Source organism: Panthera uncia (assembly GCF_023721935.1).
Source record: "Panthera uncia isolate 11264 chromosome C1 unlocalized genomic scaffold, Puncia_PCG_1.0 HiC_scaffold_4, whole genome shotgun sequence".
In the NCBI taxonomy this organism is placed as follows: Eukaryota; Metazoa; Chordata; class Mammalia; order Carnivora; family Felidae; genus Panthera; species Panthera uncia.
In genome coordinates, this window is record NW_026057585.1 from 102,981,751 (window position 1) to 103,009,225 (window position 27,475).

The 27,475-nt window shown below is 64.8% G+C and overlaps 1 protein-coding gene across 1 annotated transcript in view; it reads right to left on the bottom strand.

The window, feature by feature from the left end:
• The window catches only part of LOC125913191 (histone-lysine N-methyltransferase PRDM16-like), a 156,260-nt gene that overhangs the window by 128,007 nt on the left and 778 nt on the right, over positions 1-27,475 (bottom strand). The gene's annotated exons all lie outside the window — the stretch shown is intronic.

The window sequence follows — 27,475 nt, forward strand, 5'->3', positions numbered from 1 at the left end:
ACCACCACGTGCGGCTGGCGGTCCCGACCACGCCAGGGACGGAGGGCCCTTCCCGCAGACGCACGCTGGTGCGTCCTATCCCCACCAGCCGCTGCAGCCACCAGAACAAGCCTAATGCGCAGGGAAGCGTCACCCTAGCATATGCGGCCCCTGCTTTCCAACCTCCGCTGTGCGCGGGGTGAGCCCCATCCTCGTTCAGAAGTCTGTCCGGGGCCGGGCAGGGCTCGCACCGCCATCCCCCCACAACCCGTGCCCAAGTGTGGATGGGAAGTCAGCACGGACCACGCGGCGAGAGTGGAGAGCCGCCCCCAGTCCCTTCCGTCCGGCCAGTGCACCTGCTGCGCGGCCGTCGTCAGCTTACAACCCAAACCTGAGAAACAGGGGCACCTGGGTGGCTCAGTAGGTGAAGCGTCTGACTTTGGCTCAGGTCGTGATCTCACGGCGCGTGAGTTCGAGCCCCGAGCCGGGCTCTGTGCTGACAGCTTTGGATCCTCTGTGCCCCTCTCTCTGCCCCTCCCCTGCTCTCTCTCTCTCTCTCTCTCTCTCAAAAATAAACACTAAAAAAAGGTTTCAAAACTGAGAAACAGCAGAACTTAGTAGCTTTGTCCGCTGAGTGTGGATTTTAGTAAGGATGGGAGTTTCTTCCGCATTCAGGTTAGTTGTTCTAAAATCATGGAGTCGAGGCGGCCCCGATCGTGACTGATGGTTTCCTGGTTATGACTACGAACGGCTTTGTTGGATCGAGCAGACGGTGGTAAAAACGACCTCGGTGCCAACCTCACGGCTCGCCACCTGCCCGCCCGCCCGCCCTGCAGAGCCGACTTGGCCTCCCCCGCCGACACCCTCCTGTCCCTCTGAGCCGGGGTTTGGGGCTCCCTGACCTCGTCTGTCATTCGCCACAGCTTTCCACTGCCGAGGCCGGGGACACCCTGGCCCAGCACACAGCAAACTGGCCACAGGAGCCCACAAATGCCAGCCGAGCGGCTGACTCCTGGTTCATCCAGACCAGGGGAGGGAAGCGGGGGCGGGGGCGGGGGCGGGGGCGGGGGAAGCGGGTCATCTTGGGCACAGCACACCCCCCACGAGGCCGGTGGCTCTTGCAGAGCTGCCCTGCCCAACCCCAGACCCTGCCCTGTTTGGGAGGTGAGGATTATGCCCCCCAAAGACATAGATGCCCCTCCCCTTCAGGGGGCTCCTTGCCGTCATCAGCCAAGCCTGAGCCAGGTCCTGGAGCTTCCCTGTGAAGATGGTCAGCTCGAAAAGCCAACCGGGCACATTCACCTGTCCCATGTCCCACAGAACAGGTGCGGGGACCAGGTTACAGAGCGGGCGGAGCCTCCATGCTGCTAAGTAAAGGTGACACAGTCCCGGGCGGGGTGGCCGCGGACCAGCAGTGGCAGATACCTCAAATGGGGGGCCGAGGGGGGGACAGAGCCAGCCGGACACGGGGAGATGCCCCAACCTGAGCTCACAGAGGGGGCGGTGGAGAAACGTCCCCCCTGCCTGCCACAAGGCCACAGACGGTGCCCTGCTGACCTGATCCCTCCCTAAACAGCAGGCTCTGAGGACAGAAGAAAAGTGACCCCACTGCCCCCTCCTGTCCACTGGCGTCAGGAGGAGGTGCTTGGCCAACGTTGGGGACACACGGGACAGAGCCGAGGGTCCAGCCCCCCAACCCCCACGGGGACTCAGGAAAGCCCCTTCCACCCGAGGCCTCCACGCCTAACGGGCCCCCCCACTGATGATGCCGCTCGTGGTGCCCCCCCCCCATCTGCTCCCCAGGTGACGAAGCAGGCTGTGCTGCAGGGGAGCCCCTCCTCCTCTGAGACGGGTTCCCACCCGCATTTCAGGGTAACCACCGGCTCCCGGGCCATATCCCCTGGGAGGAGATGTGGGGAAGGGTGGCCCCATCGGCTCACGTCCCCGTCCACTGTTCACACCTTCCTGGCTCCTTTTCCTCCTGTGTTGAGGGCAGGGGGCATTTCTTCCTTTTAAACAATCAATGTCGCCCGTTTTCTGACGTGGGCTGAAGGCCACGGCCCCACGGCGGTCCCCAGAATATAGGAACGAACGCGTCCCCCAAGTTGGGAATGAATTCTTGGGATTGTCTCTGTCCCCCAGCTACAAGCATGGGGCTCCAGCAGGCCCGGGGTTTGGGGACCACCCGGCTCTGCGATGCTCAGGAAATACCCGGCAGCATCCCGGGACCCATGTCCCGCCCCTCGGCCCCCTTTGGTCGATGCCCAAACCAGCCCCTCAGCCCGCCTGTGACATTGGTGACCCAGAGCCAAGCAAACAGGACTCCAGGGGGCCTGCGTCTAGCCCAGGCCTCCTGACACTGGTCACGGATGTGAGTGAAACGCCTTCCCCTGGTCAGCCGGGGCAGGGGGGTTGCTGGGGGGCGGGGCTTATCCTCGGTGTTCCCAGTGCCCACGGCCTCTCTGCGTAGACGGGTCCTTTCAGGCAGGTGCGTGGGGGAGGGAGGGGAAGAGGCAGCCTCCCTTTGCCCCCCCCCCCCCCCCTCCAGCGAGGTCGACGAGCGCGTGCTGAGTGCTGTGTGCCGGGCCCTGATGGGAAGTTGGCAGATCGGCACCGGTGGGACGTGGGCCCGGCCCTCCAGGGCCACACGGCCGGTGGAGGCAGAGATTCCCAACAGGCGGGGTCTGCCAGGGCTGGGGGCAGAAAGAGGCTGCAAAGGGGAGCCCCCATTGCCCGCAGGCCTGCCTGTCCTCTGGCAGCTCCCAGGGGCACCCTGTCTTCAGCTTGGGGCCATCATCCCTCCCGCACAGACGCACGTGGGGCCCCTCCTCTGCCCCCGCCTCTTCCAGGTCAGCAGCGCCCTGCTCTAGACCCAGGTGCCAGCTGGAGTGGGGCTCTGGACACCCTAGGCATCCCCGGGGCGAAGCCCAGCCTCCGGCGAGGCGGACCAGGATCGGGGTGTTTTATCCTAAATTAAGTCGTGGCTGATCGAAGGTCTCGGCCCCCACGGACCCGACTCCTCTCCTGCTCCTTCTCCACCGGAAGAGGGTTTGCAGAGGGACTCGGGTGCTGCTCCTTCTGTGGCCGGGGGACATCGGCGTGCCTCAGGGCGGAGCAAGCCCTCAGAGCAGTCGCGTCCTGGGCGGGGCGTGCCCCTGAGTTTCAGGGAAGCCTCCTCTCTGCCCATCAGGTGGGCACAGGCCATGAAGGAGGCCCAGGGCAGGGAAGGGGGTCGTTACCCAGAACCAGAGATGGGACGGGGACACCGGGAGGCTGGCCGGGAGCCTTTGGAGGGGGGAGGGGTGTGACGCGTTCTCCCAATCATGTCGGCCGTGGTGAGGGTGACGGGGCCGGCTTCCAGCTTCTGCCGGACGACCGGGCCCTGACCAACCCCTGCCAGCGTGGCAAACTCCAGGGGACGTACGGGGACGCGGGGACGGAAGGCTCGCCGCTCACAATTATTATTCATCATCACGTTATCCTGGGCGCTACGAGGCGGGCGGGGGGAGCTGCTCCCAGCCCCCTCCCGGGTGGACATCCTCACACCCACCCCGTTGATAAGGAAGTAGACCTCGAGAGGTCAGGAAACTTGCCCAGAGTCACGGGAAGAGTGAAGGACCCATCGGGATCCAAAGTTTGTCTGGCAGAGCCAGACCTTGTGGCTGGATTCATGGAGAGGCTCCACTACCCCGCCCTTGACCTTTCCCGTGGCCCCAGTGACCACAATACATTTGCAGGCCGTTCTCTGAAGCCGGGTCCTCACCTGGGAAGCGGCAGGGGCGTCTCTGACCGTCACGGTCCCCAGGGACACGCACACCCGGGCGTCCAGGCTGATCTCGTTTGGAGGCAGCAGGGGGACAGCGGCTCCCCGCGGGGAGAGCAGGTAGGGGCACAGGGAGACGACGGCCTGGCTCCAAGTCACCAGCAAAGGGCCCCACTGGTCCTGCTGAGGACGGTGGCCACCTTGCCGTGGGACCGGCCCCGGGGGACAGGCCAGCTCGGGGAAACGAAGGAAGAGCAGGGCCCCGCATCACCCACACTCTCCCCTCTCCCGGCAGAGAAACGGCCTACTCACCGTCTGCCCCCGCTTGGAGGCGAAACCGCCTTCTCCGGAAGCTTCTGAGGCTTGCCATCCCTGAGCCCCACGCCTCCCTCCTCACTTGTCTGGGGGCAGGAGAGGGAGGCCCTGACGTCCAGCTCCCACGATGCCCTCGACGTCGAGGCGGCAGGGACACTGAGGGAGGCCCGAGGCCGGCGGGGAAGAAGCCCGCCCTGGCGAAAGAGGAAGAGCCAGTCCGAGAGGGAAGGGGTTCTGGCCTCAGCCTTGAGGTGTGGGCTCTAAAACCAGACCCTCTCCCTCTCAAGCACGTGACCCGCCCCTACCCGTGACCTCAATCCTTCCCAACTGGGGGCCTGGCTTGGGCAGCAGTGGCCGGCGGGGCTCAGAGCAGGAGAAAGGACAGGAGGCCCGGGGGGGGGGGGGGCGGGGGCTGAAGCCACAGGAGGGAACCCCCACGGGGCGGGGGGTGGGGGGTAGGGCGTGTGGCAAGGAGAGGGCGGAAGGCCCTTCCCTCCACTGGGTCCCTGGCGCTGCGACCTTCCTTGGGCCCGCCGCACACCCCGAATGGACAGGCACCAAGGCACGGGGAGACAGGCTGCAGCCCACTCCAGCCCAGGCCACGCGGGGGGCCCGGGCCATCCCCGGACGGAAGTCACCGGGCTGTTTGCGAGGGAGCGAGGGTGACTGGCCCCCTGACCTGGGCTTGACCCCGACACCGAGTGCCCGTCATCAAGCCCACTCTGCTGAGATGAAACGAACCTCTGATTTGACCCCACAGACTGGCTGTGCCGTCCGGAAACAGTACGAGGCAGCGTCCGACCCACAGGCGCCCCAGGGCCAGCCCTGAGCAGGTGGCGCCCACGTCCAGGCAACCAAGTGACGAATGCGCCCCCACAAGTCACCCCTGACGCCACGGGGACGCCCCACACGGACCCTGGTCTCCCGGCCCCAGCCCACGGCTGTCCACACACCCTGCAGGGCCGGCCGAGTCTCGAATGGGCACACGGTCCCCATTAGCTGTCTGGACAAGGAGGCCGAGCCCAGGCTTTGTCCAAAATCCACCTGCTGACCCGGGACCTTGGTCGTCAGCAGCAGAGGGGGCCATGGGGGCCATTTGCACCAACCCTCCGGCCCGTTTCCAACGCCGAGGCCGCACCCAGGGAGGCCCCAGGCAGGACCAGAGCCCAGCCCTCACCTCCTGCGGCTCGCTGCCTGGCCTCAATCCCTTTTCTGGAACCAGTTTCGATGTTCCCCAGGCTCTGGGGTCCTCCTGCCTCTCTCCTTCTCCCCCACTGCCCCGACCCCCTGCACAACAGGGGGAGCCGTGCCCACACGCATGCACCTCCCACGTTAATGATGGGGAAACTGAGGCACAGAGGCTGGTCTGAGCCTCAGCTGCACACATCGCCGCACCCCAAACTGCTATAAATCCACCCAGCTTATTCTGCCTTCTTCCCAAACCCAGAGGATGAGCCCAGGCCTCTTCTGCGAGGACCCACCTTCCTCAGCGGCCGTGGGCGCTCCAGGCCCCGCCAGCCCCGCTGGGGGCTTCTCCTCGGCCCCCAAACGTCCACCAGCACCCGGGCCAGCAGCCAGGAAGGACGAGCCTGGGGCATCACTGCCCCCACTGGAGGCGTGGGCAGAGCTGCAAGCTGGCCACAGGCACCAGGTGGGGACACTGAAGGAGCCCTGGGGCAGCAGAGGGTCCCCGTGGCTCCAGCCCCCAGCCTCACGCCCGCCCGGGCTTTTCTCGCTGGAGACCGGAAATTCCCCATGCTGCCGTAAAACAGGTCAGTGCCCCAGGCTGCCAGGCCCCTGGGGCTCCACAACACCACCCACTGGAGGGAAGACTGGGAAGGAAGCCCCCCGCCCTGAGGCGCACTCTCGGCCCCTGTCCCCTTCCCGGCCCTCGGGGCTCTCCCAGGGGTCAGGCGCCTCGTCCAGTGACACCAGCAGGGCAGGACCCCAGGGCCCGGCTGCGGGAAACGGGGCAGCTCCCACCAGGTCTCTGTTCACTTCAGCAGGACGGCCACCAGCTGGCTGTGTCCCAAAGGCACAGCCCTCCTTCTGAGAGCAAAGCCCACATTCAGGGGATGCCCGTGATCTCCACTAAACGAATTTGCTCACACCAATAAGTGCCACGCTCTCTTGGTCACCAGCGTGAAAGTCACCTGCCGGTCACTGCTCCCCAGAGCCCAGTGGAAGTGACAGCCGCTCTCTGCAGGGTCCCCAGCCCGGCACTGAACCTCCACGGAGCCCGCAAGCCCTGCCGTCCCAGCCAGGGCTGCTCCCTTTTGCCCAAACTGCCCTCTGACCAGGTTCTAATCCCGCGGGGGGTGGGGGGGGGGGGGAGGGCACCATCGAAGTGATGTGACTGTGTGTCCCTCTGTTCTGAGAATCCCACCTCCTCCCTGGAGATGCTTAGAAGCCATGAGAGAGGACAGGCAGGCTGGGGGCCTGGGGGCCCGCTGTCCCATCCCCCCGCCCCGGGCCCCGGCGTGGTGAGTCCCCCCTCCCGCCCGGCCCCCGCCCCGAGCACTCCGGCATTGGTTTCTAGGTCACCGGTGGTCACAGACCACACTGACTGCGACCACTGCTTTCCCCAGACCAAGGTGACTGGACACAGCCACCACTTCTGTTTGGCACTTCCTGGAACACAGCAGCCTGACCACAGAATCACAGAAGTCCAAGTGCCGTGGTGACTTCAAAAAATTCTCAGCACTCAGGGGAATTTACCAGGACTCTTTCCTTGTGCCGCCCACTCTCTGTTTAGGCATGTCGGGGGTGCACGGGCCTGACCCCATCACCCAGCCCACCCCCCAAATGTTCCCGGTCCTTCCTTGCCCTTAGGAGCCCATCGGTACTGGCTGTCCCTAGGCTGTGGCTCAGGCGGGGGTCAACATTTACCCACAATTTGACAGGCGTATAAAGCTGTCGGCCCACGACACCGGACTGGCCTGGGCCCTGCCGGTGACATCGGGCCAGCCTCAGTCCTGGGAGGTTTCGGCTGGGGAGAATGAGGAACCACAGTGGACTCAGGGAAGGGACCATCGAGGTCACCAGCCCCGGCTCACTGTTGCTTCTTGATCACAGAGCTGGGCAACGGTTTCCAGAGGCGGGGACATCCCTCCATACATGTGAAGAGACCCACGCGGCCAGACCTGGCGGGCTGCTGCCCCGTTCTCACCACCCGCTTCAAGGTGCCCATGGCAGCTGTAGTCCCTTCCTATCTTCCCCGGATTTTAAGTGTTGTCTTGAGATGTCATGGGCCCTCGAGACAAGCAGAGGCGGCACCCCCAGGCCGGGCCCCAGCCCTGGAGCAGCCGGCAGGTCCACGGGCACCTGGGCACCCACCTCATGGCACCGAGCTCAGGCGGGGACCACCGGCCAGAGGGAGGAGGGCCCCACGGCCGGGGGGGGCGCCAGCACAGCACTCGTCCAGAACCATCCGCAAAAGCCCCCGACCGGCCCTGACTTTCCACTTCCCAGTCCCTGACCGTAGGTGGTGAGCATAGGGCTTTCTGTAACTAAATGGCACAGTTTTCATGGCCTGAAAAGGGACTCTGCCGGCACGCCCATCCACACCTGCCTGGACCGTCCCTGGGCCCGTGACTACAAAGCCCTCTCCCTGGACCCAATCCGTGACCCTGGAGTGCTGGTGGCCACCTCGGGGGCACGCAGGGTGCCGGCGCGCAAGATGAAGAAGGTTTAGGATGTGCAACACGCGGGAAGGGGCCCCTCCGTTCCTGGCGGCTGCAGCCCCGGGGAGCATGCGGCCCCTCTGCCACGGGGTTGACTCTGGGGGGGGGCCCTCACGCCCCCCACCCCACCCCCAGCAGGGGCAGCTCGCTCCATGCTGTCGGCTGGAAAGCCTGCGGGGGACGTCGCCCCGGGGGCTGGCAGATGTGTGAGCTGGGGGACCAGTGACCTCAGTCCTAACCCCATCTGCCTCGGCAACCCCCACGGGGGTCCGAGCGTTTCCGAGAAGTCTGACCTCTCCGGCTCCTTGAGGAGAGAGCCAGGAGGAAGAGCCGGGGAGACAGAAGCTGGGAGTTCGGTCGCACGGTCATGGGAGAGTCGGCCCCCGGCAGCGTCCACGGGCCACCTCTGCTTCCCCCGTCCTCCCTGGGCCTCGGGGTCCCCGCACGCACAGCTCAGGTACAGGAGGGCCTGCCTGGCGTGAACGTCCTGCGCCCTGGGCTCAAGGGTTCTCACCTTGTCACAATGGCCGTCTCTCTTCGCTCCCCGAGCTTCCTCTTGGCGCCTGGGCTTTGGAAGAGGAGGCCCCCATCCCGCACCCCAAGCGCAAGACTGCGGTGCGGGCTTCAGGGGAGAGCCGAGACCCTCCTGCACAAGCCGGACCCTGCTCGGCTCCTGGGTCCCCGTGCGCCAACAGGGCGGCCCGGCGCGGGTGTGGACGGCGGCCTGCCCAGGGAGCCCCGCTTCTGAACGTCTCGGGAGCCTTGACGTTGCCTTTCTGGTCCTCGAGGCTCACCAGAGAGCACCGCCAAGACGCCCTGTGGCCCTCGGAGTCCAGTCTGTCTGGTGGCCCCCGAGTCCAGCAGGGACATCGCCCCTGCTTCGGGAAAGCTGAATCAGATGGGCTGCTTGCTCTCCAGGAAAAGACGCTCCCAATCTGAAATCGGGGTGCCTCAGCCAGAGGTCAAAGGTGGGAAAGCACTGGGGGTGCAGTGGGAGGTCACCACTAGTGTCGCGGGAGCAGGCAGTGGCCAAACCGTCTCCCGGGCCCCCCAAGCCAGGGGCCGCCGGAGGCCGAATGAGGGTCATGGGTGTGAGAAGCCCACTGACAGGGACGCACACGCGGCCGGCCTCCAGAGGGGGACACCTGCCTGGAAGGGGTACGGGGCCTGGCCCAGCGTCTTTGGGCAAAAATGGCCACTTGACTGCTGACATGCCTCCACCGTTACCTGGGCCACCCCAGGGGAAACGGGCACCGCCCCAGGCGCGGGGACAGGCACAGAGGGGCCCCGCGAAGCCCTGTTGAGCCACAGGCACAGTCCTCTGACCGGACAAGGCGGGTGCACGGCGGAGTCTCCCGGCTGGACTGCAGTTGGGGCAGGCAGGTGGCTCCTGGGGTCACCCCACCCTGTCCGGCCCCCCCCAGGCAGTCTGGATCCCCAGGGTCCCCTTCGTGCGGTGACACCTCTGGGCTGCCCGCCAGATGCCAGGGAGCTCGTCCACACTCTCGGTCCCCCAGGGGCCCGGCAGGTGGGACTCGCGGGATCCGAGCGGGAGAGCGGAGGGCAGCTGGTGGGTGGCGGAGATGGGGTTTGAGCCCAGGCCGGGCTGGCACACGTCTGGGCTCCTAACTGCCCGCCGCACGCGGGGGGCCGCCCGCACATCCCTGAATCCGGGCTTCACGCGGCTGCGTTCATAGAGCACTTGCCCACACAGACCGTGAGCACCGAGGAGGCAGGACAGGGCCGAGGGGGCACCCTGACTGTTATGGGCACTGAACAAATGAGTGAGCGAATGGACAAATGAATGAAGCGGCTTCGGAGGACAGTGGTCACCCGTGCGCGGGCGTGGCGAGGTCGACATGTGCCGTGGGCCCATTTCACCAAATCAAGACGCCTGCGGGGAGCCGGCTGGGGCCCCGGGATCAACGTCCCAGCCTGGGGCTGGGCCTGGGGGAGACGCCAAGAAGGGGGCCCCGCAAGCCCCGCACACACGGCTCCCTTGAATTTTCTGTGCCGCGTGGCTGTGCGGGAATGAGCCACTTGGGGAGCCGTGCTCCCCGAGAAAGCCGTGTTTGGCCCCGTGCCTGGCAGGGGCGCTTCTGTTTCGATGAGTAAACTCTGTCCTATAAAAGGCTGATTGAACAATGTGCGTTTTATGGCCTGGGGACGTTTTATTTTTCCTGTGCAGGAACAGGGCAGGCTGCTGGGCTCGGAGCCCTCCCGTCCCCTCCCACCGCCTTGAATGAGCTCACAGACCCCCTTGAGCTCCAAGTAGGTGAATGGGCTCCTCTCTGGCCAGCTCTGCGGGGAACACAGGCCCAGGCGGAGGCACCCTCGGCCGCAGGGACGCAGGGCTGGACGAGGGAGGCCGGGGCCCCGCACCTCTCGGCCGGTACTGCTGTGCGGCCGCTGGCGTGTGACCAGCTTAGGGTCCGACACGCATCGTCTCCAGGCAGGGGTGACGGTGCCACATCCACCCACCTCTGTCCACGCGTGGCAGGGCCACGTCTACAGAGTGCATCCCCCGGGGGAGGACGGATGGGGGACACGTGGCCGAGTGCCAGGCAGCCCTTCTGAGCGCACGTGGGGAGGGGGTCCCTAGTCCCTCCAGAGTGGGAGTGGGTTCTGAACTAAAAGTCGATCCCATGCCGATGGAGAAAGGCAGGACACGATTTGGGGTGGGGTGGGGGGTGAATGGGGCAGCCATGACCTCCCCATGAGTGCTCCCCTCAAGGCAGCAGGCCCAGCAGCCTGCCCAGAGACTCGGGAACCGGCAGCGGGGTGCTGCATTTCCTACAGGCTAGGCTGCCTGTGTCCACTGTCGCCCGCAGCAAAAGCACCCCCAGGAAGGGTGGGGCGTGAGGGGCGGCGGGCGGTCTGGATGCGCGTGTCACGTCCCCACCGGCTCCCACCCCAGCGGAGTGGACTTCTTCAAGCACACCAGAGCACACGTGGGGAGAAGGCCGTTTGGCGGGGCTGTGACTGCTTTCTGGATGGTGCTGAGTGCCTCGGGGCCCCTATCCCGCAGCACCCGGCCTGCCCTTCTCCCACCGGGAGACTTCTTGGCCGCACAGAGGCCCTGCACGCACACCTCGCACCGACGGCGGCCGAGGTCAAACAGCCGGGGCAGCACCGAGAAGATAGAAGATAGACGATCCCGCCGCACGTTGAGGGCTCATAGATCCCCACCGCGCTGCTGGCTGGCTTTAGAAGGTGACAGGAACAACATTACGAAGCGAAATGAGGAGAGCAAGAAGAATGTAGCGCGAAGGCCAAAGAGCAGGGGCGCCGCGGGGGAGGGGAGGGGACGCGGCTCCGGGAACCTGGGTGCAATCTTTGCTCAAGCACAAGCGGGAGGCCGGGCCCGGTGCCGCTAACACAAACGCGCCTCCCTCCCCGGAAAATTGATTTGTCAACAACCAGAGACTCGTCCAAAGGCATCTCAAGGTTGTTGGGTTTTTCTTTAAAGGAAAGACCAAACCCGTGGGCAGCGCGCACGGTCGAGAAACGCGTTTTGGAAGCTGCCGGGGCTGCTGTGAGGGCCTCTCTGGGCTGACGGTCGGGAAATGTGGGCTTGGCGGCGGCCGAGGGGACGGCACGCAGTGGGCATTCTTGGCTAAGAATTCGTTTGGGAAAAAAAAAAAAATCAAAGTTGGTTTAAATCTCTGATGAGCTAAAAAAACTCCCTCCCACGAACCCAAGAAATGTGCATTTCCTCATTTGGGGTCACGTCGCTTGCCGAGCACAGGGAAGGACCCTTGACCTGACCCCAATGTGGAAAGTGGTTCCCGGGCGGGCGGGCCCCGCGGCGTAACCCTGGGGAACGGGGCCACCGCGGGGCCTCCAGATGGGATGCCTGGGCAGGGACCCGCTCCCCTCCACCCTGCAGACACCCGCCAGGCCCCCTTTCAGAAGTGAGCCTCACCTCACCCTTCACCTCCAAAGGCCGGGCCGGGCGTGCAGAACCCCCAGCGTGGGCTCGGCGTCCCCCTGCGAGCACGTGGCCCTGGGCTGACAGCCACTGTCACTCAGATTTCGGTTTTTCCCTTTCCTTCTTTTTGTTTTGTTCTGTTTTTAAACTTTCATGGGAGGTGGATGGTACTGTGTTTCAAATTGCCAAATTCTATCACTTAATTGCGTCACTACTGGAAATTCCGAGGAGGGGTTCTCAGTTTTCGCAGAAAACTCCAGGCGCGGCCTCACTTCTGCACATCTTTTGCCTAATTAACAGCATACTCCAGAAAAATAAATAAATAAATAAATAAATAAATAGGGCAAGCACCGCCAGATGAAGCCAGGAATCTTTCCTTAGCTCGGAAAGGAAGTCTCCAGAGGGGAGGCGCTTGGTAAAAGCCCCACCCTCGGGGTCTCAGGTGGGGGCGGCCCCCCCAGGGGAGGGTCTGCTCTGCCGGCCCTGGTTGGTACCGCCGTCCGGGGTGCCTTCTGCTCCCAAACAGGACCGGGGTCCAGACGGGAGCCCGCCCCGGGGCAAGCAGGTCGGGCAGGGGCCCGGCGGGAGGAAACACAGGCCGGGCTCTGGCTCCAGACGTTTCTGTGCCGAGGGGGTGCGGGGCCCGGGGCCCGCGGACTCGTCTGGCCGGAGCGGGCCTCGGCCTGGGGGGGAGAGCCGGAGCCCTCACACGGGACAGGAAGTGCAGGGTGACCAACCCCAGGCCGGAGGCCGCCGAGCCAGGGCGTCAGAACCCACGACGCCGGAGTCCAGGCCGCCCGCCCCGGCCGGAGACCCTGCACGCGGACGGACGCTGCCCGGTCACCGAGACTTCCTCGTGCACCCGTGCGCCCTGAGCACAGCTCCACTTCCGGGGTGCAGAAGCAGAAAGGCACCCGGCGGGAGGCGACCGCACAGTCGTGCCAGGCCACCGCGGCCTTCCGGGGCGCCCTGAACGCATAGGAGGCTTCGGGGCCAGCAGGTTTGCTGTCGGGTGCGGACAGCCGCAGGGCCCCAGAGCAGCTGACCCGGCAGTCAGCCCGCGTGTATGGACTGCAAGTCTCAGGACCGGACATGCTCCTGGGACTCAAGAAGCTTGGGGCAGGCAGGCGCCCCTGGAGCCCCCGAAAACCTAGGGGGGACGTCCCGACCGAGGGCTTCCTGCCGGCTCTGTGAACCGGGCAGGCCGCCCCAGGCTCCCGCAGACGACCGGCCAGGGCCCCTTCCACGGCTCCAGGAGGACAGTTGGTGTGGGCGCACAAGCCAGCCCGTTCTTGATTCAACCACAACCCTCCAGGATCCCCCGTGTCTCAGTGGACACTGAACTGGGAAAGGCAGGGGCAGCCGGTCGCACAGGCTGGGGGCGGGGGGGCGGGGTTCCTCGGGCGTCTGCCTGAACCCGGAGCCTGGACTGCTGGCCCGGCAGCCAGCCTGTGAGCACAGACGGCACCCTTGGACGTAGGGTCAGGACGGACGCACTTCCCTGGGCGGAACGTCCAGCTCTTGCCCCGGGGCGGCTCTTCCCTCCTCCCCCCTCCTCCCCCCTCCCACCGCAGTTTAGAGCCACGTCCAGGGAGTTGGACCTGACCCATCCATGGTCCTCCCAGACTCTGCTGGGCAGCCAGGTGAAGCTTCGTCCTTGGGCTGCAGGACGATTCGGACCCCATGAGGCAGAGAACCCCGTCACCGCGGTTCGAGAAGAACAGGGCCCGCCAAGACGGTGCACGGCCCGTTCGTGTCCTCGTCTCTTCCAGGCCACGGTGCTGCCCGCACGTGCTCGGTTTGTGCTCACGTTCTGCCTGCTCTTGGACAGGGCCAGTGGCGGGTCCCGGGCACCAGCCCCCAGAACAGCGAGACGCGCTCCTGTCCACGGACAAGGACAGGAACGAACTGGGGACTGAGGGGGGCAGGAAAGGGGGCCCGGATGCCCCGTGGAAGCAAACCCCAAGCGCGCCAAAGCCTGGCCAGCAGCCGCGCCCGGCGTGCGTGGATACACCTGGCACTTCCCGCCTGCGGCTCGCAGACGGGCACCCAAGAACTGCCAGCCTCCCCGCCTGGCCTCCCCACGGCAGCGGAAGCCCACGGGACGCCCCCAAGCAGCCCGGTCTGGGAAGCAAGACACCGCCCAGGTCTCTCCAGACTTCGTGTTTCCTAAGCGGGCAGGAGCCCCGGGTATCGGCAACGGCAGACGCAGCCGGGACTCAAATTCTCAAGAGCAAAGGCAGAGCGGACGGTGCCTCCCTGGCTCAAATGTCCCGGGCCAGCGGCCTCCACTCTGGGCCCGCACCTCAAATTTCGGCGACGGAGCGGCCACAGAAAGCATCCCGCTTTATCGGTGGCCTGCGGGAGCTCTATATCACCGTGGCCTCTCACCCCGACATTCCACGCCTCCCAGGGGGGCAGATAATCCCACAAAGGGCCTCATGCCAGAGTCCCCACGCTTTCTCCAATGCTGAGAGCTTTGACTTCGTCAGCACTGGTTCGCGGGAATCTCCTTACTGGGCCCCAGGGTTCAGATCGAATGTCCCTTTGAAAGGGCCAGAGGGGACCCTGTGCCCCTGCTCCTGTGTCTGCATGACACCAGATCCAGCCCGTCCCCTGGTGCTTTTGGAGGCCACCGCCTGTCCCACCCTAGAGGCAAAGGCCCCCGACACCCCCAGGGCCCTCGAGGGCCGCCGTCCCTGACGAGGGAGGAGGGAAGGGCCTGTCCCCTGGCCCAGAAGATGCCAACACCCTTTGTCCTGCAGGGTCCCACGGACTAGTGCTTGGACTCTAGGCTGTACCAGCCTCCCTCTCCTCCTGACCCAGCGGCAGCTCCCTGCAGGAGGGTCCGTCCCTTCACTCACCCAAAACGTGCTCTGCTCGGATATCTACATGCACACCCAAAAAGTGTGCGTGTGTGTGTTCCTGCACAAGTGTGTGTGCGTGTGTGTATTTCTGCATGCATGTGTGTGTCTGTGTTCCTGCACACACGTGTGCACTCACGTGTGTGTCAGTGCACGCACAAACTGATTACAGGAAAGCCCCGTTATCCTGTGGTCCCCTGAGCAAGTCCTAAGTTCGTCCCTCTGGATGTGCAAAGACACTCCAAAGCAGAACGTCAGGTGGATGACAGGGAGAGAGAAGCGGTTGCCCTCCTTTGAGGTTTGGGACCTGCCACTCGGCGCCCCAAAGTCCTCTGGCAGAAAGCTAAGCAAAAGACCCCCAAAGTCAGGGCTCACGACAGACCCTCGCCCCTTCCCCGGCAGTGTCCTGTCGGACCCTGGCAGCGTGGCTCCCCACGGTCCCTGACTCCTCTCCTCCTGGGAACTTGGGGGACAGGGGTCCCCAAATCCAGTGAAGACACCTGCGGGGGTCCCACTGAGCACAGCTGCCCGAGGCAGCCCGGACAGTCAGCGGCTCGCGGACGGTGGGCACAGCTCCTCGGGCCAGGTGCGTCCACCCAGGACCAGAGCCCTCTGCCCGCTTCCCTCACTCTCCACTCACCACAACATCATTTCAGATGAGCTTTCTAATCCGTAGGCCATGTCCGGAGGCTCCTTCGCCCCGCACATTCCCACACATCTGCCCTCAGGCAGGTGCAAGAAAGTTCCAGAAACCCCAAACAGCCGCCGACAAAGACATCATAGCAATGATAATGCCACGTTCACGGGCCCCCCCATACACCATCCCAGCCTTCTGCCTCTTGCCCCGGGTCCCGTCTGAGCCGCTCAGGTGAGCATCCTGCCCCGAGAGGAGGGGAGAGGCGTGGGGCTCACCCCCACTGAACGCGCACCAGGAATGTCATCCTCCCAGCCAGTCCGGCCCTTCTCGTGGCTCGGAAGGGACAGAGGCGGCCCGGGACCCCCACGTCTGCCTCACTGGGTCCTGGAGAAATTCCCCGGCCCTGCAAGGCGGGCTGGACACGTCGGGGGTAGAGGGCACTCGGCACCGCCCTCGGCCCGTGCTCTGTCCGGACCCCGCAGAGACGGGATGGGTCAGGACCCAGGAGCTGACCTGCGGGTGCAAGGGTGCCGTGATTGTGACCAGGGTGTGTCCCCCAGTCCAGCCCCGATAAGGGTGCAGGATGCTTCCGGGGGGCCCCCTGCTCAGCTTCTCTAAAACTAAACTCACCCTTGGCCATGTCCTCCTGAGGGGACTGTCCTTGGAGCCCAGCACGTTGGGGCCCAGTCGCCCTCAGGGGTCTGACTTATCAGCAGGTGTCCCGTCTCCCTCCGCCTCGGCCAAGGGAGACCCCAGATGGAGGGTCAGGCTGGCCTGGAGGGGCCCTTGCTGGACAGACAGGGGGCATGCGAGGGGCAGGACATCACCCCCGCAGCACTCCCTGAGACCACCCTGACCGCCTTCCCTCCGCCGGGGCCGCAGGGACCCTGGGGCCAGCCCTCCGACCCAGGCACCAGGCAGCAGCACTCTGCTAGCAGGAGGCCCATCAAGTTCCTCTGCTTTGCCCAAGGTCAGCTGACATGACGGAGCCACTCATGCCATTTGGGATTTGGGAAGCGAACGCCAAGACCGGGAGCAGGCGGCCCTCAGGTCCCAGGCGCCCGGTGGTGTCGCTCACGGGAGCATCCACCACCGCTCCTGGGGCGCCGTGGCCCCATCGCCCCAGCCCTGCCTGCTGAAGGCCTCTGCCTCTGCGCCGGGCAGGTGGGCAGGGGGGCGGGGAGGGGGGTGCTCGGCTTGGTTTTGCTTTCACAGGTTCGGTGAGCGTCCCGGGCTTCGACGGGAGAAGGCATCGTGGCCCCTGGGTGGCCCTCCTGGCCCCGGCGGTGCCCCTCCCATGCGCCCTGTGGTGGGGGCCAGCAAGGCGGGTGCGGGTCCCCAGGAGGTCCCGGTGTCCCGCCACTGCGGGCCTCGCCAAGTTGTCTGTGGGTCACTTCCCCGCATGCCCCCTGCCCCCCCTCCCCCCCGGCCAGCCACGGACACTGCAGGCGAGGCCGAGGATTATTCCAGGGCCTGGCGAATGAGGAGTCGGGGTTCTTTGTCAGAGAGGTCGGGCTGCGCCCCTCCCCGCCCAGCCCTCTCCCTCACGGTGCCAGGCGGAGTCTGGGGGTCGAGGAGCGGCTCCCGAGGGGCACCTAGGACCCGGCCGGGGCAATGGGCTTCTCACCCTCGTGGCCACGGCCCCTCCCCTTCGAACGCGGGCACAATGTCAGCATCAGGGGGCAACCTAAAACCCCCGTGAGGGAGCTCTTGGGTTGCAGCGAAGAATGACCCCTCTCCAGGCTGCCAGCCGCGGGGGCCACGCGGTGCGGCCCAGACGGGCCTCGGACCAAGGCCGCCACTGTAATTAGCAGAGGAGATTCAATAACAAACAGCTTTGAGCGGCTTTATCTAACCTTTGGAAGGTAAGATTAACACCTTCGATGGAGAGAAAGTTAAGACTCCGGGGCCCCTTTGCTTTGTGGTTCGGACTCCCAGCCGAGAAACGAGAGCCCCTCCTGGGCCGTCTCTCTACCCCCGGGGCTTCTGAGGACTTCTTTCCAACGGCCCCGGGTAGTGCTTTTGTTCCCCCCGCGAGTGTGCCGGCACCGAACCGCACCGTCCCGTTCCCCAGGACGCGCGCACACACACACATACACACACACACGCACCGGCTCCTCGAACACGGCTGAGGGCTCCCCGCGTCCAGACGGGAGCCCCCCCACCTCGCCGGCTGTTGTCAGAGATGCCGCGTCTCCACAGGCCCGGTGGAGACACGAAGAGTCCCCCCTTGTCCCCGACTGGCTCGTTGCTGCCCAGATTTCGCTGGCCCGGAAGAAGACGTCGACCACGCTCCTCGGAACAGAAACCCCTGATCCGTCCACCCCGTCGGAAGGAGGGCTGGCCCCGCCGAGGCTCGCCGCCCGCTCGGGCTGCTGACCCGTGTTTCAGAGCACGGACCGTCCGCAGAGCCGCCGACTGGACTTCGGAGCTCTGAGGACAGCACGCGGCCTAGCTTAGCGGGTCTTATTTCCAAAGTACCGTCAAATCACTTCCAGGGAAAAAATCGATCTGTCTCTGACAGCTTTCCTCCTGCTAACGTGATAAATAAATAATCAGCCACCTCGTTGGGCTGTTTCATTAAAGAAAGGGATGGCTGGATGGGCCGAGGCGGAGGACCGATCGGAAGGCAGAGTCCGGCTGGAGCCCCCCACGTTTTATGACACCATTTGTATTTTGTCAGTCACTGGCTTCACGCTCGGCCCGGGCCGGGAACTGAATGCGCCATTCAGAGAGGCACTCACGGGAGTGTTATTGCAATTGAATATTTTCGCACACAGACACATCATTATCTCGGAACCTGACACTGTGGCACAATTCTGTGATTTTTCGAGAGGCCCTAATTTTTCCAAATGTGAGCGCCAGGGCCCGGGATTATCCAAACACCTCCTGCTCCTCTTTGTTTCTTCCGAGGGGTTGTAAACGTGCGGGGAAGTGCCCCCAGATTGCCTGCGCTCCACCTTTGAACTTCTCCGTTCCCTTCCCTTCTCCCACAACGGCCAGCTGCGGACGGCGCTGGGCCCGGCCGCCACAGCCACGGTTCCAGACACGGCGGAGAACTGAGCAGCGCGGGGGGGGGGGGGGGGGGGGGGGGGAGCCTCCGTGCACAGCACAAGTGGGCAGGGACAGGACAACATCACTGACAAAACAGAAAGAACAGCCTGAGGGTGAGTCTCGCTCAGACATGAGACCCACGCTCGGACACAGGCGCACACGCACGGAGCACCTGCTCGGTAGAAATGTCTGCGCGCTCCGGGGCCATCTCCGCACACAGACCAGATGAAGGGGCTGTGCCGGGGGCCGCGTCTCCTGCCGCCAGCCGCGGCTCCGGCCGACAGAAACGCCCCCCGGTTTTCAGGCGGTTCAAGAATGCACTGACTTTCCCAGGGATAAGAGCTGGGAGGGCTTTGCAAGGACAGCCAGGTCCCCCCAGGGAAGCATCTTGGCATACACGGGCGGCAGTCTCCAGGAAGGGGGCCCAGCCGTGGACACGCGCGCCGCACCCCGTGCTGGTCGCTACAGCCTAAAGCAGCCCATAAACTCCCATCCGAAAGGGACCCCGGGGGCCTTCCGGCAGCATGGTGCCCTCCTCTGAGCTGACGGACGGACGCCCCAGAAACAGGGCCCGGGACCGCTCGGGATTTAACCCTGACGACAGCAGCATCTCGGGGCCGGGCCAGCAGGGGTGACCGACAGCCACTTGCGAACCCGCCGGCTAGAAACGCTGGCCAGCTCAGCACAGGCCAGAGATGCTGGTTTGCAACGCAGCAAAGACCTAAGCGTATGGCTCTCCCGGGACCGAGGGAGAGAACGGGCCGCCTGGTAACAACGTGAAGTCTGGGGAAATGGCCTGAGTCTGCACCTGCACCTGACCTGACCAGGAGCGCCGTCTGAGGGCCCTGCGGCCGGGAGGGGGGAGGCGTGGGGCACGCACGAGGGTCGGCGCCCTGCGCTTGCCCGCGGCGGGCAGGGCTCCCCTGTGTTCACCGTTTGGGCTCCTCCGGTGAGCGTAATTTCCAGTCTTTGTTTAAATGCTTTATGGACCGATGTGGCCGGGCCTCCCCGATGAGGCTGTTACAGCCCATTGAGCAGATACAAATGTCTGAGCGCCTTTAAATGCGTGCCCCTTTCCCTCGGAGACGCAGCCAGAAGGGGCAATGGCAGTCTGTTCTGTAAATCCATATTTCGGTGTGATATCGACCGCCAGCTTCTGAATTTAGATACGGGGATCAAACTGTGTCACAGGAAAGGGTTCTCAGCCGTAGCAAGTCCCCATTCATCACGCGTCCACCCAGGCACCTCCTCTCCGTGCCCGAGTGTTGGAGGTGCCCTGCCCACCGTGGGTGCCAGAGAAGCCCCACGCGTTCCAAGAGAGCCACTGAATTTAAAACAGAGACACACAGAAGCAAAGGCAGACGAGCAACGCTCCTCTCCGGGCATCTCTCCCTCGTGTCCCCTCCTTCTGGCCTTTTTAATCTGAAATAGAGTCACTAGTCGGCTCCCGCGTGGACGCCAGGCCAGGGACGCCCGAGAGGGTTTGCCTCCGGACGCGCTGAGGCTGGGGGCAGCCTGTTGGTCTGATCTGGCTTCCCCCCGGCCCCAACAGCTTGGACACGAGAGCCCAGACCCTGGGGCAGCGACCCGTGAGCCCCCAGACTCGTCACGCTGCCCAGAGCGTGGTGAACCGTGTGGCACTCAGAGCCCTGCACGCAGTAGGCCCAAGGACAGCGTGTTCCGCTCCAGGGCAGGAAGGAACAGACAGATGGAACCGAGCCCCCGAAACGCACAGAGGACCCTGAGCTCCTGCAAGAGCGGGGCGGGGGAGGGTGGGGGGCTCTAACGAGAGGAGAGCTGGCAGATGTCAGCAGCTGTTGGAACCCAGAGACTGCGTGAGGATAGGAAAGGTTTGGGAAGGCAGCGGGAGGGGGTGGCTGCCCTCGGTGCAGGCTGCAGGTCAGAGGGGCCAGATGAGACCCCGGCACCCGAGCTTCCCAGTTTGAGAATAAAGACAAGCTGAGGATCTCGTCCATGTGTTTTATTTCATGGCCGAGCCGTGCGCAAGAACCAAAGCGGACCTTTGCTGGCGCAGAGCAGACCTCTGGGTGCTAGGGCTTTGCACCCTCGGCCTGACTGGCACACACGTGTGCAGGCCTGCACGCCCCCACCGCTCCCCCCGCCGTGGGCCCCCCGGGTGACCCTCGGGAAGGCTCGGGAGCCTGGGGACCAACAAAGCGTCTCCCCAGGCAGACGCGGGGGACGAAACCCAAGCTCTGACTGCCGGTCTGAACGGACTATGAATTCTGCCTCACTCTCTGCCTGGCTCCAGGATCCTCCCCCCTCCAAACCCCATGCTGGACCCTTCCAGAACCTTCCAAGCAGCTCGAGGCTGGGGGACAAGTAAGACGCAGGTGCACACAGGTATTTGTGGGGGCTGGAGGGTGAGCAGGCAGGCCCCGCACCCCTGCCTCGGCTCAGGCGGAGACAGTAAGGGGGGAGGATAGGGCGCAGCAAGGTCGGGAGCCACGCTGGCAGCAAGGGCAGGGCGTGGGAATCGGGAGTGGGGCACCCACGGTATGAAGCCAGGTCTCTGGGGCCAGGACAGGAAGCCCCCAGCCTGCCCCACAGCGGCCTCAAGTGCAGCGTCCACGTCCGAGGCTTGATATTTGCAGGAAGCATTCGGCTTTGTTATTCTTTTTCAAGTAGGAAAGTAGACAAAGCCATTCACTTCTCTACCAGGTAGCACCTCGAATGGAAAGAGAACGGCCTGAGGGCACACGCTGGGTAGGCGGAGGTCACGTCAGCGGGACTGGTCCCCAGAATTGGGATCTGGGGACACCTGGCTGTGGTGCGCCCCACCCAGCCCCAGGGGCCACATCCCTGAGGAGCAGGAGGGGGCTCCAGACCTAAGGACGCCGTGCCTGTGTCCCTGTCAATGTCCTCCCATCACCCACACCGGAATCCATTAGAAAACAGAAATGTGTCCAAAGTAAACCCATCCAGGTGAGTCAGGAGGCCAAGGAGTAGGGCCAGGGGTTAGCCCTCCATGTGGCCAGAAAAGCCCAAGGACGTCTCCAGGAATTCCCCGAGAATCCACTTGGAAGGCCTGGGCACCCCTCACATGCCCCCGGGGCACTGCCTGGGCCTGGGGAGGAAGGCCCTCTGGAAGGAGCCCAAGGCGAGGCTGAGCCCGCCTCCTTCCCTCCCCACCTCCACGCTGGGAAAAGCCCACCTCGAAGCTCACCTGAGAGCCAGGAGCCACCGAGGAGCCCTGTTCCCCACCACCCTGCGCCCAGGTCCGTCCCCCCCCGTCACCTGCCATGCCACCTGCGGGGTCAGCTCGGGCTGGGCACGGACGCCCGCGGACACTGCCGACCCCACACACAGCCCATGCTCCGGGGGCGCACCCCCGTCCCGAGAAGCAGCAGGGGTCTGGTGAATTGTGCGGAAAAGCCTCACCTCGGGCTCAGAAAGCACGTGTGTGAGGGTCACCGATCCTCTCTCTTTCCCGCGCGGGGGTTCACAGGGGAGCACAACGGAAGCTGCTCCTGGCTTCCCCAGGCTTGAGCGGGAACACCGCCGTCTCTGGGGGGAAGGGTTCGCTCCCACGCCTGTAAAACCCTGAAGCCAGGTGTGTTTCTGGGTCCGTCCGCCCACCGGGGGTCGGGGGGGGGGGCGGGAAGGTCTGCGGCGCCAGCCTCGGGGTCCCCTCTGGCCCCAGACGGATTTCAGAGGGGTCTCGCTACGCGTGACGGTCCACGTCAACACCGGGGTCGGACCAGCACAGAAGAAGAGGCGAGACCCCACATCACCAGGCTTGTTTAAGGACGGGCCCCACCGTCTCCACCCTGAAAGATGAGTGTTTGGGGTTGGAAAGGGCCCGGGCGTCGGTAAGCAAAACGGACAGGGATGATGCAGGGCCTTCTACAGAGGAGAGAAAATATTCACCAGGACCCAGCCATGTTCTAAAATGATTATAAATTATTTTAACAGTGCCTTTGCAAAGGGTTATAAAAACAGCCATAATATATTTTTTTCCTTAGATTCTAGAATTACCAGTGTGACAGCTAATGCAATAATGATTTGTTTCAAATGCCAGTGTTTAAGCTGTATAAAGCTGATTTTATACATTTTTCCAGTAGGCCGCATTGTAGTTAATGAAATTAAACACTCCAATCGCATTTGTCCCCAGGGGACGAGGAACTGTACACACCACTGGTTTATTTTTTTATTAAAATAAATTGCAGCCAGCAAGATGGACTTAATTGCATACAGAATTGAAAAAGAAACATTCCATTGATATAATTAAGCCAATTTTCATGGACAGAAATAGTTATAGTGGATATAAAATAAGCAAACCCTTCACCAGAATCTGACTTCCCTCCTCTTTTGCACAGAATGTTAACTATTAAACAAATATGTATCTCGGAGCCGAGGCACCGCTCTCTCGGAGCTCCAGGGCACTGTTCCGGAGTCTTGGGAGAGGCCGGCCAGGCGGGCCAGCCAAGGATGTGATGGCAGAAAACCCAACACAGAGAGTGGTAGGGCAGGAAGAGGCCTCCCTCGTCGCGCGGGGGGCCCACAAAAGCTTCGGAGCACCGGCCGGCCCGGAATGGGTACCATGGCCCAGTGGGTAGCCCGTGAGGCGCCCAGGCTTAAGCAGCAGCGGCCGATTCCGGGCTGGACCTCCAGCTACAGCTCCCAGTTCCTCCCACCCAGTGGCTGAGGTCCACACAGCAGCGGGCTCCACCTCTCCCTGATTGCCTTGGGGGAGGGGCAGTGATTATGTCCCTCCAGATTTGGGGTGGCAGCGGGAGGGTGAGCAGGCAGCCCCCACACCTCCGGCCTCTGCCTCGGCGGAAGGCAGCACCTAGAGGGTGTCGGCACTTCTATTCTGCACCTGCCCTGGGGAGAGGACTCCGGGCCCCGGGGGCCGGAAAAGCCCAGGGCGAGCGTCCTGCGCAGCCTAGGGAAGAGTCCAGACCCGGGCAAAGAGAACCGGGCCTGGAGGAGGCTGATGACACAGCCAGCCAGCTGCATTCACAAGCGGGAAGGACACCGATGTCGTATTTGCCGTTAAAGACCAGACCTGTTATAGGCTGAGCACTGGCCTTGGGAGAAGGCTTAAACCTTGAGACAGTTAAAAAAAAAAAAAATCCTGTGGAATCAAGTGCAGCCTGCAGGACCCTAAGGAAGGGGGCGGGGAGGGGGTGTGAAACAAGAAAGCTTGGGGAGCTTTGCCTAAGTGGCATTCAATTTCATCCCTAACTTGCTGTGTGCCTTTGAATGGGCTAGTTGACCTCTCTGTGTTTGGGAGTTTTTACCACGAAAAGTGGTGCCCACGAGGCCGAAATCCCTCCTCCCCGGGTCAGTGAGAGGAAGTGGGGTCACGCCCAGTAAGCGGACCAAGAGCGCCTTTCAGGGATCCTGGACCCTCCCCTGTGTCTGGAGGCTGCGGCTGCGGCAGGGACCGGGGCATCGGCTCAGGCCGCACGTCCTTCTGGGCCTCCCGGGGCAGGTGCTGGGGCGAATGCCCGAGGAGGGGGGGTGGGGACCAATGGGCCACCCTGGGCGGAGCTGGAGGAAGCATCCCGGGAAGGCAGGGTTGACGGATCCGCAAAGCCAGACCTCCACCCTGCGCTTACGCATCTCAGCATCTCCCCCCTCCCCACACGGCCCGACAGACACCCGCTTGAAGTGCTCTCTGAGACTCTGCGTGCCCAGATCCGCAAAGCCACCTCGACGGGGACGCGGGTCTGCCCCCCACAGCGTCGGGGTCAGGGTCAAGACTCAGGGAGTTCAGGCGCAGAGCCGCCCTCCTCCATCCAGGAAACTGAGAGGTGGGGACCCTCGGACCCGACCTCGGCCCTGGAGGAGGAGGGCACTGCTCCCGCGAGCTGGGCTGGGGCGAGGCGCGCCCCGGCCGCTGCTGCCGCCAGGAAGCCGGCTGCGCTGTGTAGACGGCAGCGCCGTTCGCCCCGCTCGGTAGTTTGCCGGGACTTTGTGAGCGCAGAGGACAGGGGACTTCGGCAACCATCCGCTCGGCCTGGGGTCCCCAAGGCCCCGCGGCCGGGCCAGCCCGCGCTAGTCTGCAGCCCTCGCGCCTGTGACCGCCGCCGTACCGCGCGGCAAGGCCCAGGTCTCCTGTCCCTTCGCCAAGTTTCCTTCCCGCAGGGGGACAGCGCCCAGGCTGTCCCTTGTCCTCCCGCGCCCGCTGCTCGAGCTGTGGCGTCCAAGACTTGTTACACGGGTTTGATTCAAAACCTGATAAATTGTCTCTAACGCCATTTGAAATTTTTAAACGAAATTATTCAAAAGATTTTTAATCCTGGATAATTTTTGTTGAAACTCTAATTATACATCACCTTAATTACCAGCCCCAGCCCCCCAAGGATCCCTAATTGCCTCCTAATTGAATAAAACAGGGGGCTAATAGAGCCCACAACCGCCCTGCGAGCTGGTGGCCTCCCCCTGGGGGCCCGGTGGGGGGAGCCTCTGGCTGGCCCCACCGCCAGCACCGGGCCTCGGGACCAGCTCCCCAGCTCCGAGCTGTGCCCAGAAGGGGAGCTCAGGGCGCTCGGGGCCATGGGGCCTGAGGGTTGGAGGCCCAGCCCGCACCTGCTCCAGACCTGCAGCCGACCAGGAGGTTGCAGGGAGGCCTGGTGGGGACCTCAGGGCACATGCAGTGCCCTTCCCCTGGGAGCCCGCTCAGGGGTCACTCAACGCCCAGCACTTGGCCTCCGCCCACCCCCTCCCCCCACAGGCCTGGGCGCCCTGGCACACCCGCAGGGCCAGTGTGGAAGCCGGAGCCCGAAGGCACCCGGTGCGCGCACTGCCGCGGGGCACCTGGCCTTGGCCGCCAGCCCTGCACCCCGCCCCTCCACGGCAGCCTCCGCGTTTTCGCCCGAAGCGGGGCGACAAGCTGCACTCCGGCCGGACATTTCCCAGCACTGCTGCCCTTGCAGGCGTCCAGACAGGAGGCCGCTGTCCTGGCTCCGGGGAGAGAGCACTGGTGGAAGGGGCAGACCTCCCCTGGCGGGCAGGCGGGGGGAGGGCAGGGCCCAGCGGGGCGGGAGCCTGGCCGCTGTGGCTGGGGACAAGGGGCTCAGCCTCCAGCCGCGCTCCCCTCACCCTGTGTCGCACACACACCTTCCTCACGCGCACCGCGCTGGAACTCACAGACGAGACGCGCCAAGTTGGGCGTCGGGCAGAGGCAGCGGGCCCCCCAGGTCGGCCCCAGGGGCTAGGCGGCGGGCGCCCGGGGGACACTAACCCCGGGCCCGGAATACGTGGGGTCTAGGAGTCTATCGCGCCCGTGGGGATCAGGTCTCAGGCGCCGCTCTAATGGGGGCCGCGGCGGCCGGACAGTCTCTGGGGACGCTTCTTCCCCTGCACGGGGTCCCCCAGCTGTGCTAGCAGGAGGTCAGGAGGGGGGCACCTTGGCTGGGTCGACCCCCACCTGTTCACCTGGCTCCCAACAGGGGCAGAAACACAAAGCTTTTGTTAGGCATTTCATTTTTAAACGTAGGGCAGGGACGCCTGAGATTCCCCGCAGGCCAGCGGTGCCCTGGCCAGCGAGAGGGCACTCTGGTGGACCGCCCCCCCCCCCACCCCCGGTCCCCACTCTGCCCGCAGCTGTCTGGGCTCACATCGAGGAGACGGTGAGCGCGTCAGTGGCCTCTGCCCTTGGAAAGCTCCATTCGGAGCCCCCGGCGTGGGCCCCAAAGGTGCTACCATAACTCAGTAAAGGTGCTACCAGCAGCCCCAGCAGGGGAGCCCCCTGGAGCGGGGTCCCGGGAAACACAAACGAAATCACGGCCCCCGACGCACCCTCTAAGGCAGCCCCCGCGCTCCGACTCAGGGACTGACGCTCGCTGACCAGGCTGTCCTTCCACGTGGCCTCAGGCACAGCCCAGCCCTGCACGCTGGCCTTATGACCATGACCCCTCGTTCCTCCCCCAGCCCCCCGACCCTGGCCGGGAGGTGGCTGAAGGTGTGTGGGGGGGGGGGGCGGCGCGGATTCTGTCGGCCGCCCTGGGGCTGCCCTGCTGCCTCACATTCAGGTAATGGAGTCAGGTCCCCAGGGACGTCCACATCTGCTTAAAATATTGTCCAGTGAAATGAAATTCCTCAGCGGATCCAGGGCCCTGTGTCAGGCAGGCAGCCGTGGCCCTGTGCCTGCCTCGGCCGCCTTCCTGAGGAGGGCCGAGAGGGGTTTCCAGTTCCTGCCCCAGTGTGGGCTCCAGCTGGGTCTGGGCCTGAGCCACGCGCTGTGCTGGGCTCTTCCTCACGAAGGACTCCCAGGAAGGGGGAACCTGGGCTCTGCCCTACCCTGGGGTCTGGTTCCCTGGCCTCAGGGCTAGGGACGCCGCGGGACGCTGCCAGGAACCCGTTCTGGGTCCTGAGGGGAGCGGGCAGCGCAGGCTTCCCCACCTGACAGAAGGGCTGGAGGCCAGATGGGTGGCCCGCAGGGGCGTGGGACGCTGGCTGTTCCCGGGGCTGCTCTGGGGGCACTGAGCCGGCCTCTCGCTTGGGGCGAAGGCCCAGGGAGAGCGCCGCGCTTTCCACTTTCTCGCTCAAAGCTTCGGCCCCTTCGAGAGCCCGAGGGGGCAGCTCGCAGCCCAGGGGCGAGACTCTGAGAAAGCCCGCTGCGCTCCCGCACAGACCCCAACCAGCACGGGAACACCCACACCCCATGGCCCACGGGCCCACAGGTAGTGCAGGCACATCCCTGGAGCACCAACCAGGAAACACTGGGGCCTTGTTCGCACCAAGAGGGGCCAGAGATCACAGGAGGTGGAGGAGGCCCAGGCTCTGAGCGCGGGGCAGGGGAGACGGGCTGGAAAGGGGAGCCTCGAGGAGGAGCCCCGCACAGCCCCGGGGGGGACTCCAGGGGCGCCCGGCAGAAGCAGGGAGCTGCTTTTCCCCCTGGCGGGCGGCGGGTGCCTGGCCTCCGGCCGGGCCGCCGGGGCGCAGTCCTGGGGAGCCGGGCCGCCCCAGTCGACGGAGCAGAACTTCTCTCGAAAAGTGTGGGCAGTTTCTGGCCCACCAAGGCTCGTGCTCAGGGGCTCAGCCGCCGCGCGGTGAGGCTCGGCCTGGGCCGGGTCGGCCTGGGTCAGGCCGGAGAGCAGCGCGCTGGACGACCTGGTGGTCGGGCGGGGATCCCGAGGGGGAGCGGGCCGGGCGCCCCTGCCGCGGGTGGGCGGGCGGCCGGCGGCGGAGGGGGCGGCGGGAGCAGGCGGCGCCGGGTCCTCTCCGCGCGGCGCTCGCCGCTTCGCTGCAGCCGGGCCTCGGCCGGGCTTCGGG